The sequence below is a fragment of the Leptonychotes weddellii genome, chromosome 3, assembly GCF_054177405.1.
Source record: "Leptonychotes weddellii isolate Sample4059 chromosome 3, ASM5417740v2, whole genome shotgun sequence".
NCBI classification, from domain to species: domain Eukaryota; kingdom Metazoa; phylum Chordata; class Mammalia; order Carnivora; family Phocidae; genus Leptonychotes; species Leptonychotes weddellii.
The window spans coordinates 111,862,849-111,877,691 of NC_138371.1; the positions used below are offsets into that span (position 1 = coordinate 111,862,849).

At 33.6% G+C, this 14,843-nt stretch overlaps 1 long non-coding RNA gene across 1 annotated transcript in view; it reads right to left on the reverse strand.

Annotated features, from left to right (window-relative positions):
- Positions 1–14,843, reverse strand: part of LOC145720755 (uncharacterized) — a 286,144-nt gene that overhangs the window by 57,933 nt on the left and 213,368 nt on the right. Inside the window, exon 2 of the long non-coding RNA XR_014143955.1 lies at positions 14,649–14,751. This is a non-coding gene — a long non-coding RNA (uncharacterized LOC145720755). The remainder of the gene's footprint in view (positions 1–14,648; positions 14,752–14,843) is intronic.

Here is a 14,843-nt window from a genome sequence, read left to right on the forward strand (position 1 = left end):
ATCTTTAAAATTTAAGCTGAGTAGTTTTAATTCTTAGAGGTATAATTATTAACAAATAATGAATAATTTTTATTTCAAAATGAATTATATTTTATAAAGCAATTTAGTATCTATTTAGTATCTATGTGAACTGCATCTCAAGTCTGTGAAGGAGGCAGGGATTATTATATCCTCATGAGCGTTTAAAAATGGGATCTTCTATTTAGAGTTTCTGATTTCTTCAATATTCTTTTCATTAAAACTTTCTGCATGGCAAAAAAATTTTAAATATATATTTGTGGGAGACAATATATCTTTCCTAACTTCTTTTAATCATTAAGAAAAAGCCTGTCTTTTGAATGACTTAAACTTTTTGATTCACAATTTTAATGCTTTACCAATTAAAGTCCACTTAGGAAAACAGAAACTGTACAAGTTATTTTAACAAAGATAATTTAATATAGGGGATTAGAGAACAAAAAGTAATACAGAAATAACTGCAGGAAGCAACGACTATCCTGGGACTAGGAGAATAAAGGGAAGTTGGAAGTTGGACTGGCATGCATGAAAATACTAAATGGCTGCTATGAACTGAATTGTGTCCCCCCCGCCAAATTCATATGTTGAAGGCCTAATCCCCAATGAGATGGTATTTGGAGGTGGAGCCTTTGGAGATAATTAGGGTTAGATGGTCATGAGGGTAGGGTCCTTAAGATGAGGTTAGCATCCTTATAAGAAAGGCATCAGATAGCTCTCTTTCTTTTTTTCTTAAAGTATAATTAACATGTAGTATTATATTAGTTTCAAGTGTACATTATAGTGATTCAACAATTCTATACATTACTCAGTGCTCATCATGATAAGTGTACTCTTAATCCCTTTTATCTATTTCACCCAGCCCCTACCCACAAAAAACTCTTTTTCTCTGCCACGTGAGGATATGGCAAGAAGGTAGCTATCTATAAGCCGGGAAGAGAGCTCTGACCAGCACCTGGACCATACTGGCACACTGATCTTGGGCTTCCAGCTTCCAGAATTGTGAGAATAAATTTCTGTTGTTTAAGCAACCCAGTCTAAGCTACTTTGGTATGGCAATCTGAATGTTCTAAGACAATGGCTAAGGGGATATTGGCATGACACTGGCAATGTCTGCGAGGTATTTGGAGAGAACAATTTATTAGTTTGTTTTAGTTTGTTTTATCAAATGCCACTAAAAGTTAACTTCGTCTTTCCGGGGGTTTGAGCTATTCTGAAAAAACAGTTGTGCAGAATCCAGTGATATTCAGATAAGTCAGTGGCACACAAAGGCTGGGCTATTGGGATCAGGGCTCCCTGGTATAGGGAGATAATTGATTGTATATAACTAAAAATCAATAATAAAACTGATTAAAAGTCTGTCTGCTTTTATTATCACAATGCACTGGCAATTCTAAACAATGTCAGTGATAAAATATTCTTCCTTCATGAGCGAACTCCTCTTTCCCCCACTGCCATTCACTGTGTATGCTGCTGAAATAAACTGTTATAGCTTCTAGGAAAATATATTTAGAGGTAAAATCATTTTAAAAGACACTTTTCCCCACTGCTCTGGATTCTGCAAATAAATGAATGAAGAACAGCTGCACCTTAACATATGAAATCATTTACACGAGTAGCCCTGATATCAAATGTAGCCATACTGAAGAAAACTACTACGACTGTGTTCAGGTGACCCTTCAGCATGAGCAGAGAGTTGTAGCTGACCAAACAAGAGAACACTTTCTACATCTTCTGTGATAGTCACTAGTCCTTGTGCCAGGTGAAGCCCTTATCTACTCTATTGCTGGAGAGAAATGGATACACACAAATGCCCATTAATTGTAATTATCCACTAATGTCCCTCAAAGATTCTTGCTATTGCAGTGACTGTTCCACATGGTTGTTCAGAAACCCAGGCTATTATTCAGAGCTTCCATTTTATTGTTTCACAAACCCCAAGGATACTGATCTCATCAGTTTCAGGGAATTAGGGTACTTCCCTGTTCCTGGGATGTGGAGGGCAAGTGATTTTTTCTTTTTAAAGCAAGTAACATGGAAGTAGCATATATCACTTTCTTTTATACGCTAAAACTTAAAATGTTCTTTAGGGGAACTGAATATAGTATAGTATCATGACACTGGCTTAAAAGAGATTACACACATATTCTGGGATCTAGCAAGTAAAAGGACACAAATATCATTTCCATGAAGCCTTGTCTACTCTTTATATCCTAAGTGCCAAGGATGAAAAAACTACCTGCTTAAACAATTCATCAGTGAGAAACCAGCCCTACAGAACTTAACTCACTTGCTACATTTAACAACAAGTGAAGCTGGGAAATATAGTCTACAGGTAGATGACCATGGGCCCAGTTTAAATTGAATTACTATGGTGAAAAAGATCAAATTTTGGGGAACAGGTAGCTGTATGCCACAAACAAAATGCATTATCTCTCAGCTAAAAAGATTTTTAAAAAAAGACTCAGTCCATAGTCAAAATAGCAGGTTTTAGTCCCAGCTTCTAGAGACTGTGAAATTGACAGATTAGTAAATATATATTCATGCAGACAAATGAGGTCAAAATGTTCTGATAAAATCAGAACTCTGTATTTGCATTTTATTTCAGCACAACCTTTTTCTTGCCAAATAGAGAAAACCTCATTTATTCTTCCAGGTGTAAGAATAATGCAACTTGCTTAACACTTAGAAAACCTTTATCTAAACAACATAAACATAATTCATTTATACATTTACATTTCCTTGGAGGCTTTTTTAAAACCTATTTTATGTATGTATGTATGTATGTATGTATGCATGTATTTGTTTATTTAGAGCATGAGCAGGGGGAGGGTCAGAGAGAGAAGGAGAGAGAGCATCCCAAGCAGACTTTGTGCAGAGCACGGAGCCCAACGCAGGGCTTGCTCTCACAACATTGAGATCATGACCCCAGCTGTAATCAAGAGTTGGATGCCTAACTGACTGAGCCACCCAGGTGCCCCTCCTTGGAGGCTTTTAACCCAAGGTCTACACAGATAAAAAAAATTTTTTTAGATGGAACAACATTATATAAAAAAACAGGAACAAGTCTTCCTGTCTTAATGCTACTCAGTCAAATGTACAATGATTCACAGAATTACTGAGAAGCCACAATCTACAGCGAAAGCCAGTATTTCCGTCATTAAGGTCAAATCAGTAATCAATAACTCAACCTCAGTTGTCTACTTTATCTTATATTTAGGAACACAGTAGTTCACTACTAGCCATGATACTAAATATATTGTAAGATACAAGTTGTCAGAATTTTCTGTGGGGTAATTCCTATTATTTTGGCATCACTCTGTTTTCACTATATTACTGCCCAGAAGTGAAGTTGGTATTACAATTGTCTGCATATGCTAGTTCACAGAAGAATAAAGAACTTATTTTTTCTTAATAAGAGATTATTTAAAGATAGGATTACAATATTTACTTCTATGTGAAAATGTTGATACAATATTTACATTAATGCAACAAAAGCATGAACTCTGAGCCTTATTATTTATTAGAAGTTTTCTTACTACATTGCAGGGGTCCAGTTGACTACTATATAATAAGGGATCAGTATGTTAAAGCATGGGTACAAGAAGCAAAATCTGTGTATTACATAACATTGGAAATAAAATGATTTATTTTGTATAAATGTCAAAAAAAAAAGACGGATTTTTTCTCATTAAAATATATGGCTGCTTCTAGGGTAAAAATTAACTTCTAAGCCTGGGACTTACTCATAACTGTTGGAGGAAATTTTAGAGGGCATCTAGTTAAATATTTCCCTAAGGCACATGATACTTCTTTATCATCCCTGACCAATTATCCTTCATTTATCTCTATTTGAATGCTTCTGGTGAGGCATTTCCAATTCCATTTCATCATTCCATTGACAGACAGCTCTAAACTGTCTCTTGAAATGTCTTTCTTATTCTCAATGGCCTTCTATTAAACAGCAGAGCATAAATCTCTCCCCACTCCTATGTGATTATATATTAAATATTTAGGAGTATTATGCTCATTCTGAGGCCTTTCCAGGCTAAATATTCCCAAATGTTTCAGTATTCCTTGATTGAAATGGTTTCCTGTCCCATTACTATCCTGATGACTTTCCTCTGGACACACTTCTGTTTTTCAATGTCCTTCAGAAAATTGATACAAATGTGTTATGGCTATTTCAGAGAACAGAGTATAGCAAATAACCTTTAATGAACTAGGTATTAAGCATTTGTTGGTGAAAGGAATATGACATTAACTTTTTCATTAGCTGTGTCACATTATATAGTCTTATTTGATGGCATAGAGAAGGTTTCTCATTCCCAAACACGGCTTTTCAAGGGGTCTGTACCTCAATCATTAGAGATATTGTTTATTCTTTCAGTCAATGAGATTTCAATTTATTTATGTTAAGGGTTTTAATTTTTTTCCTTCAAAATATTTCTAGAGTCCTCTAGTGAAATATAAGTCAGTTGGTGTAGGTAATATCTTAAACTTTTTTCAACTGACACTTTATTCAGAATTAACTTACAACTGGATAAAAGCAAGAGGAGAAGAAAAGCTGGGAGTAAGATAGTTCTTAAAATGAGAGATATCAACAATACCATTCCCATGAAGACACTAAGAAAGAACTGTGAAGATACCAAAGAATAAATTTTGCCTTCCACACAACTTTCCTGGCTCTTAAGGTATTGTATTATATTTACTGATCTTTATGTAATGTTTGCACTTGTAAGTTACTTTGTATCTCAAACACCTAAAACTACAAAGGGTCTAAAGATAACTGAAAAGAGCAGGGCATAGTAGAAACTATATAATCTTTGGTTTCACATCTGAAATACAGACCTGCCTCTACTACCATGCATTTCCCTCTTTTTTAAAATTTAAGGTTGGGTTCTTACACACAGCATATAGTTGGGTTTTACTTTTTATCCCATCTGACAATCCTTGCCTTTTAACTGAATTATACCAAAGCTGTCAGAAAGAAATGTTAGCTACATATGTATTTTTAAATGTTCTAATATCCACATTAAAAAAGTAAAAAGAGGGGAAATTCATTTAAGTGTTTTGTTTATTTAACCCAATACATACAAATTATTTCAATACATACAAAATATTAATTCAATAATAAGTACTTATTTCAGTAAGTAATAAATACAATTTATTAACTACATATTTAATATTCTTTGTTTGCACTAAGTCCTCAAAGTCCAGCAATTCATTCCAGCTACACAGCAAATGCTCAATAACCACACGTAGATAGTAGTACCATATTGGATAATACAGTCTTAAGCAATTTATATTTAATTATCATTATGTTAGATTTATCATTTTGTTAGTTGTTTTATTTAATTTAATCTTCTTTTTGTTCCTCTTCTTCCCTTTTGCTGACTTACTTTTTCTTAGTTGAGTGTTTGCTGTTTTTGTTGTTTGTGAATCCATTTATCTCCACCATTGGCTTATTAGTTATACCTCTTTGTTTTATTTTAAAATTATTGTTCAAGAGTTAATAATATACAGCTTTCACTTAACCACTGTCTACTTTCAAATAACATTATAAATTTTTTCCTGTACAGTTTAAGATGACTTTTCCCCTGCCTTGGTGCTATTGTTTTTGTACATTTTAATCTATCTATCTATCTATCTATCTATCTATCTAGCTATCTATCTATCTAGCTATCATCTATCTATATATTATAGGCTTATTATAATACATTGCTATTAGTTTTCTTTTAAATGGTACATTACCTTTGAAAAAATATTAACAAATGAGAAAGATATTTACTCATGATATGTATCAGCTCTAATCATCCTTACTCTTCTGTGTAGTCCAAATTTCCATATAGTTATTTTCTTTTGTCTTAAAAATTGTTTTTAAAAACATTTCTTGTAGTTCATTCTTATGATCATAAATTCTCTCACTTTTGCTTGTCAAAAAAGTCTTTGTTTCCTCCTTTTTGCTAGCTGTAGAGTTATAGCTTGACTTTTTTTCTTTATATTTCAACATTTTGAACATGTTGTTCCATTGTCTTCTGTCATTCTTTTTTTCTTTTTTTTATTCTTACCTTTGTGTATGTAATGTTTTCTTTGGCTGCCTTTAAGGTTTTCTTTTTATCATGGATTTTTAGCGACTGGATTATAATGAGCCCTGCTGTGCTTTTCTTTGTGTTTCTTTTGCTTGGGATCCACTGAGTTTATTGTATTTATAGGTGTAGAATATTCATCAATTTTGGAAAATGTTCAGATATTATTTCTTTAATTTTCTATTTCCCCCAAAGAGCTTACCTTTATTTCTGTTAGTAACTACTCATGCTAAAGTAGCTGAATGGACCCCTAAAAGTATCCAGGAGACTGATTTAAACTGCTACTTAACACTGTGTAAAAGAAGTAATTTAGGAAGAAAGAAATATGGTCTTTTAGTTTCTTTTTTTTATATTGATGAATTTGGGCTGTGCCTTTAACTTATATAGAGAATAGGAACATGATTTTTTGGACTTTATTCCTCCAAAGAAATAAAATAATAAAATGGAATCAATATTATGCAATTTTCAGACTTTTTATATTATTGACCTTGTATTATCATGGTATCTTTATTGTATCATTTGAGCTTATTATGTGACTGGGAAAAATTGGAGTTGAAAAGTAAAAGTGAATGCATTTCAGTCTAGGTTATGGAATAAACTTGGAGTTAATCCAATTGAGGACAAAAGTTGAACTGCCTGCCAGTGTTAAGGAAGATATAGAAAACTGCAGTGGTTGGTATTGGGGGAACCATACTAACAAAGGTGTTAGCATAACTGTACTAATAAATGACTGATCTTGCTCTTGCAAGGATAGCCAGAATCCCTATTAACTTTATTTTTTTTCAAATTTTTATTTAAATTCTAGTTAGGTAACATTAGTGTAATATTGGTTTCAAGAGTATAATTTAGTGATTCACCATTTACATATAATATCTAGTGCTTAAGCTCAATGACTCCATAAAGCATAATAACATTTGTATCATAGGAGTCCCCGAAGAAAAAGAGGGGGGGGGAAAGGGCAGAAGGTTTATCTGAGGAAAATGTAGCTGAAAACTTCCCTAATCTGAGGAAAGAGACAGACATCCAAATTCCAGGAGGTACAGAGAACTCCCATCAAAATCAACAAAAGCTAGTCAATACCAAGACATATTGTAGTAAAATTTGCAAAATACAGATAAGGAAAGAATCCTGAAAGCAGTGAAGGAAAAGAAATCCCTAACATACAAGGGAAGACAAATCTGGTTAGCAGATCTTTCCACAGAAACCTAACAGGCCAGAAGAGAGTGGCATGATATATTGAATGTGCTGAATGGGAAAAAATACACAGCCAAGAATACTTTATCTAGCAAGGGTGTCATTTAGAATAGAAGGAGAGATAAAGAGTTTCCAAGACAAATAAAAATGAAAGGAGTTCATGACCACTAAACAAGCCCTACAAGAAATATTAAAGGGGACTCTTTGAGTGGGAAAGAAAGACCAAAAGCAACAAATACTAGAAGGGAACAGAGAAAATCTCCAGAAACGACTTTATGGGTAATACAATGGCACTAAATTCATATTTACCCTATTAACTTTACTTGATTGGTAAACAAAAAGGTTTATTTTTATTTATTTTTTAAGTTTATTTTTTTAGTAATCTCTACACCCAATATGGGGCTTGAACTCATGACCCCAAGATCAAGAGTCACATGTTCTTCTGACTGAGCTAAGTAGGCACCTCAAACAAACAGGTTTAAAAGACAAAAATGCTGGATCCCTATGTTCAAAGAAAAGTTAATAGCTATTCTTCTCAAACTCTTCCAAAAAAAACAGAAGAGAAAGGAGAACTTGCAAATTCATTTTATGTGTCCAGCATTATGCTGATATAAAACCAGGCAAAGACTCTACAAAAAAAAGAAAGAAAAAAAGAAAATTATAAGCCTAAGGAACTATATCCCTGAGGAACATAAATGTAAAACTCCTCCACAAAATATTAGCAAACCTAATTCAACAATGAAAATAAAAGGATCAATCACTACAGTCAAGGGTTTTTTTCCCCAAGGATGCAAGGGTGGTCCAATATCCATAAATCAATGAATGTCGCATATCACATTTACAAAATGAAGGTTAAAAGCCATATCATCTCAATAAATGCAGAAAAAACATCTGACAAGTTCAATGTTGATAAAAACTCTCAACAAAATGGGTTTAGGAAGAGCAAAGCTCAACATAATAAAGGCTTTGTACAGCAAACCCACAACTAAGATGATCCTCACTGGTGAAAAACTGAAAGCTTTTCCTCTAATATCAGGAACAAGACAAGAAACATAATTCTAGAAGTCATAGCTTCATCAGTCAGACAAGAAAAACAAATAACAGGCATCCAAATTTGAAAGAAACAGTAAAACTCTCTATTTGCAAATGACATGATACTATATATAGAAAACCCACCAAAAAACTGAAAGAACTAATAAATGAATTCAGTAAAGTTTCAGGATAAAAATTAATACACAGGAATGTGTTGTATTTCTCTACAGTAATAATTAAGTAGCAAAAAATATAAATTAAGAAAATGATGCTATTTGCAATTGCATCAAAAAGAATAAAATACCTAGGAATATATTTAATCAAGCAGGTGAGAGACCTATACTCTGAAAACTGTAAGACATTGATAAAAGAAATTGAAGATGACACAAACAAATGGAAAAAATACTTCATGCTCATGGACTGGAAGAACTAATGCTGTTAAAATGTTCATACTAACTAAAGCAATCTACAGATTCAATGTAATCCCTACAAAAATTATCAATAGTATTTTCACAGAACTAGAACATATAGTGCTAAAATTTGTACAGAACCACAAAAAAACCCTGAATAGCCAAAGCAACCTTAAGAAAGGAGGAAAAAAACTGCAAGTATCACAATCCCACATTTCAGATATACTACAAAGCCATAGTAATCAGAAGTGGCCTGATATATTCAAAGTGCTAAATTGGAAAAACCTGCAGCCAAGAATACTCTATCCAGCAAGGCTATTATTCAGAATAGAAGGAGAGATAAGAGTTTCCTAGACAAACAAAAACTAAAGGAGTTCATGACCACTAAACCACCCCTGCAAGAAATATTAAAGTGGACTCTAAAAGGAAAGGCAAGGCCAAAAATGACAGTATGAAGGAAGGAAACACAAAAGCAGTAAAAATGAATATTTTGGAAAAAAACAGTCAAGGAACTCACAAAATAAAAGAATGTAAAATATGACACCATATACCTAAAATGTGGGGAGGAGAGGAGTAAAAAATGGTTTCCAAGTTAAATGAACACCAACTTAATATAGACTGCTATATGCAGAAGATGTTACATACAAACTTAATGGTAACTACAAATCAAAAACCACTGATAGATATGCAAAGAATAAAGAGAAATATATCCAAATATATCACTAAAGGAAATGAGCAAACCATGAAAGACAGCAAGACAAGACAGGATCAGAGAAAATATTCAAAAACAACCACAAAACTAGTAATAAAATGGCAATAAATACACATCTATCAATAACTACTTTCAATGTAAATGGACTAAACAAACCAATCAAAAGACACAGGGTGACAGAATGGATAAAAAAAACAAGACTCATCTATATGCTGCTTACAAGATATTCATTTTAGACCTAAAGACAACCTGCAGATTGAAAGGGAGGGAATGGAGAAACATTCATCACACAAACGGATGTCAAAAGAAAGTCAGAGTAGCAATACTTAGACAAAATAGACTTTAAAACAAAGACTATAACAAGGGACAATGAAGGACACTATATAATAATAAAGGGGACAATCCAACAAGGAGAAATAACAATTGTAAATATTTATGGACCCAACATGGGAGCACCCAAACACATAAACCAGTTAATAACAAACATAAAGGAACTAATCAATAATAATACAATAATAGTAGGGGATTTTAATACCCCACTTACATCATCTAAACAGAGTATCAATAAGGAAACAATGGCTTTGAATAACACACAGGACCAGATGGATTTAACAGATACATTCAGAACATTCCATCCTAAAACAGACTACACATTCTTTTCAAGTGCATATGGAACATTCTCCAGAAGAGATCATATATTAGCCCACAAAACAATCCTTGACAAATTCAAGATCAAAGTGCTGCCATGCATCTTTTCTGACCACAATGTTATGAAACTAGAAGTCATCCACAAGGAAAAATCTGGAAAGACCGTAAGTATATGGAAGTTAAATAACATGCTGCTGAATGATGAGTGAGTCAACCAGGAAATAAAATAAGAAATAAAAAAGTACATGGAAACAAATAAAAATGAAAACACAACAGTCCAAAAGCTTTGGGATGCAGCAAAAGTGGTCTAAGAGAGAAGTTTATAGCAATATAGGCCAACCTCAAGAAGCAAGAAAAATCTCAAATAAACAACTTAAACTTATCCTAAAGAAACTAGAAAAAGAACAATAAACAAAACTTAAAATCAGCAGGAGGAAGGAAATAATAAAGACTAGAGCAGAAACAAATGATATAGAAACCAGAAGAATAATAGAACAGATCAATGAAACCAGAAACTACTTCTTTGAAAAAAAGCAATAAAGTTGATAAACCTCTAGCCAGACTTACCAAGAACAAAAGAGAATGGACCCAAATGAATAAAATCACAAATGAGAGAGGAGAAATAAAAAATACCACATAAATACAAACATTTTTGAGAGATTATAAAAAACTATATGCCTAACAAATTGGACAACTTAGAAGAAATGGATAAATTCCTAGAAACATATAACCTACTAAAATTGAAACAGGAAGAAATAGAAAATTTGAACAGACCAAAAACCAGCAAAGAAATTGAATCAGTAATCAAAAAACTCCCAATTAACAAAAGTCTAGGACCAGATGGCTTCACAGGCAAATTCTACCAAACATTTAAAAGTTAATATCTTTTCTTGAACTCAAACTATTCCAAAAAATAGAAAAGGAAGGAAAACTTCCAATTTCATTCTATGATACCAGCATTATCTTGATACCAAAACCCGATAAAGATACTACAAGAAAAAGAGAACTATGGACAATATCTCTGATGAACACAGATGCAAAAATCCTCAACAAAATACTAGCAAAATGAATCCAACAATACATTTAAAAAATCATTCACCATGACCAAGTGGGATTTATTCCTGGGCTGCAAGGGTGGCTCAATATCCACAAATCAATCAATGTAATATATCACATAAATAAGAAAAAGGAGAACCATATGATCATTTCAATAGACTCAGAAAAAGCATTTGACAAAGTACAACACCCATTCATGATAAAAGCCATCAACAAAGTAGGTAGAGGGAACATACCTCAACATAATAAAGTCCATATATGAAAACCCCACAGCTAACATCATCCTTAATGGGGAAAAACCAAGAGCCTTTCCCCTAAGGTTAAGAACAATACAAGGATGTCTACTCTCACTTTTATTCAACATAGTACTAGAAGTCCGAGCATGGCAAACAAATAAGAAAAAGAAGGCATCTAAATCGGTATGGAAGAAGTAAAACTTTCACTATTTGCAAATGACATGATAATATATATAGAAAACCTGAAAGATTCCACCAAAAAAGCTGCTAGAACTGATAAATAAATTCATTAAAGTTTCAGGAAATAAAATCAGTGACAGAAATTTGTTGTATTTCTATACACCAGTAATGAAACAGCAGGAAGAGAAATTAAGAAAACAACCCCATTTATAATTGCACCAAAAATAATGAGATGCCTGGGAATAAACCTAGCCAAAGAGATGAATGACCTGTACTCTGAGAAGTATAGAACACTGATGAAGGGGAATTGAAGAAGACACAAAGAAATGTAAAGATATTCCATGCTCATGGATTGCAAGAACAAATATAGTTAAAATTTCTATACTACCCAAAGAAATCTACATATTTAATACAATCCTTATCAAAATACCAACAGCATTTCTCACAGAACTAGAGCAGATAGTCCTAAGATTTGAATTGAACCACAAAAGACCCTGAATAGCCAAAGCATCTGGAAAAAGAAAACAAAGCTGGAAGCATCACAATTCTGGACTTCAAGTTATATTACAAAGCTGTAGTAATCAAAACAGTATGGTACTGGCACAAAAAATAGATCAATGGAACAGAACAGAAAACCCAGAAATAAACCCACAATTATATGGTCAATTAATCTTTGACAAAGCAGGAAAGAATATCCAATGGGAAAAATACAGTCTCTTCAACAAATGGTGCTGGGAAAACTGGACAGCAATATGCAAAAGAATGAAACTGGACCCCTTTTTTATACCATTCACAAAAATAAATTTAAAATGGATGAAAGACCTCAACGTGAGACAGGAAACCATCCAAATCCTAGAGGAGAACACAGACAGTAACTTCTCTGACATCAGCCATAGTAACTTTTTTTCTAGATAGGTCTCCCAAGACAAGGGAAACAAAAGCAAAAATGCACTATAGGGACTACATCAAAATAAAAAGCTTCTTCACAGTGAAGGAAATAATGAACAAAACTAAAAAGTAACCTAGGGAATGGGAGAAGATATTTGCAAATGACATATCTGATAAAGAGTTAGTATCCAAAATCTATAAAGAACATATAAAACTGAACACCCAAAAAGCAAATAATCCAATTTAAAAATGGGCAGAAGACACGAACAGACATGTCTCCAAAGAAGACATACAGATGACGAACAGACACATGAGAAGATGCTCATTATCACTTACCATCAGGGAAATGCAAATCAAAACTACACGAGGTATCATCTCACACCTGTCAGAATGGCAGAGACCCACTCTCATCCTTGCCCACAAAGGCAGAGTAAGGAACCTAGACTTCCATCCTTGCCATGCTGTAATGAGGTGCCCCAAAACACCCTTCCTGTGGGGTGCCATCAGAGAAAGCTAAATATGAAGCTGGGATTTTCATCTCCAGTATATGGTATGAAGGCCCCCCTCAGCCCCATAGCGTGTGGAAAACACTGTGGGGAGACTGGAATTCCATTTTCACACAGAAGTAAGGAAGCTCCTCCTCTCCTACACACAGGGATAATGTTAGAGGAGGCCTAGTAGAGACTGAGGATTTTCACCAAAACCCATTCCTGTGATGTAAGTGGAGGCCAAGTGGGGAGCAGAAATGAGACGCTTAACCTTCTCAGCGAGAGCGACATCAGTGAAGACTTCAGGGAGTACAAGTTCCCACCCTTTGCCAGCAGTAATTAGAAGATTCTCACCTCTTTGTGTCAACAGAAGCCAAGTAGGGAACCTAGACTTCTACCCCACCTGGCAGTAATGCAGCAGGATCACCTTTCCCCTCTTTTCTTGCCAGAATTTTACAGAGAGAGCCAGCTAAAATGGAAGGTTTAAAAATACCTAAAATATCATAATATTAAAATATCCAGATTTCAATTGAAACATCACTAGTCTGTCATACAAAGAATTAGGAAATCTAAACTTGAATTAGGAAAACAAAAAACAAAAACACCCAACTAATACATGCAAACAAGATGACAGGAATTTTAGAATTATCTTCCAAAGATTTCTAAAGCTGTTATTATAGAAATGTTTCCATGACCAATTGTGAATATTCTTGAAACAAAAGAAAAAAAAAAGTCTTACCAAAGAAATAAAAGATACTAAATATAACCAAATAAAAATTTTAAAACTGAAAAATATAAGTTAAGAAAAAACACAGTGGATGGGCTCAAAAGCAGAATAAAGGGAATGAAAGAATCAGTGAACATAAAGGTAGAACAATATTAGAAATATCAGAAATTACCCAATGTTAACAACAGAAATAAAATACACTAAAAAGAAAAAAAAAAAAAAGATGAATTGAGCTTCACCTGTTGGATTATAGCACAAGATCAAACTTTTTTTTTTTTTTTTGTGAGAGGACTCCCAGAAGAAGCAGAAGAAGAGGGAGAAATTTAAAAAAAAGTATTCAAAGAAACACCAGATGAAAATTTCCCAAATTGGCAGAACACATAAAACTACAGATTCAAGAAACTGAGCAAATCCGAAACAGGATATACCCAAAGAATCATAGATCAAAATACATCACAGTTAATCTTGAAGAAATGACTTCTACTTTTATAGAAAAACTATTTGAATGACTGCAAGTTCTTGTTAACCATCATGGCGAACAGAAGGAAGTGATACAACACTTCTCAAATGCTGAGAGAAGAGTGGCTAAAGGAAGTTCTCTAAACAGAAAGGAAATGATAATAGAAGGACTCTTACCATACCAGAAAGGATGAAAGAATAATAGAAAGAGTAAATATATGGGTAATTTTCCTACTGAGTTTTCTAAATGATATTTGATGGTTAAAACCAAAATTACAGTAATGTCTGGGTGGTTTTAAATGTATGTAGAGGAAATACTTGAGACACTTTATATTAATGGGAACAGTTAAAGGGATGTAAAAAGAGATAGGGATTCTAACTGCATTCTAACTGGTAAATGTCAACACTAGCAGACTGTTGTTTTAAAGGTAACCAGGATTTGTTTGAATCAGGTATGGTAAGACACATACATAGGCATGAACATGACTGTCATGAAAGAAGTTTTTATACTTACAGATCCCTAGAAACAGGAGGCTTGGCACATCATGAAGGGCCACATGGGAAATACCCATCATTGGTCAAGAGGCAAATGTGGGCAAGAGCCTTTATCATGGCTTCTGTGGGAAAAGCAAGGCGAAGAAGATTAAGTTTGGAGTGTAGAAGTATAAGAGTTAGATAAAGGAAGTGATGGGAGGTTTGGCTCTGGAAT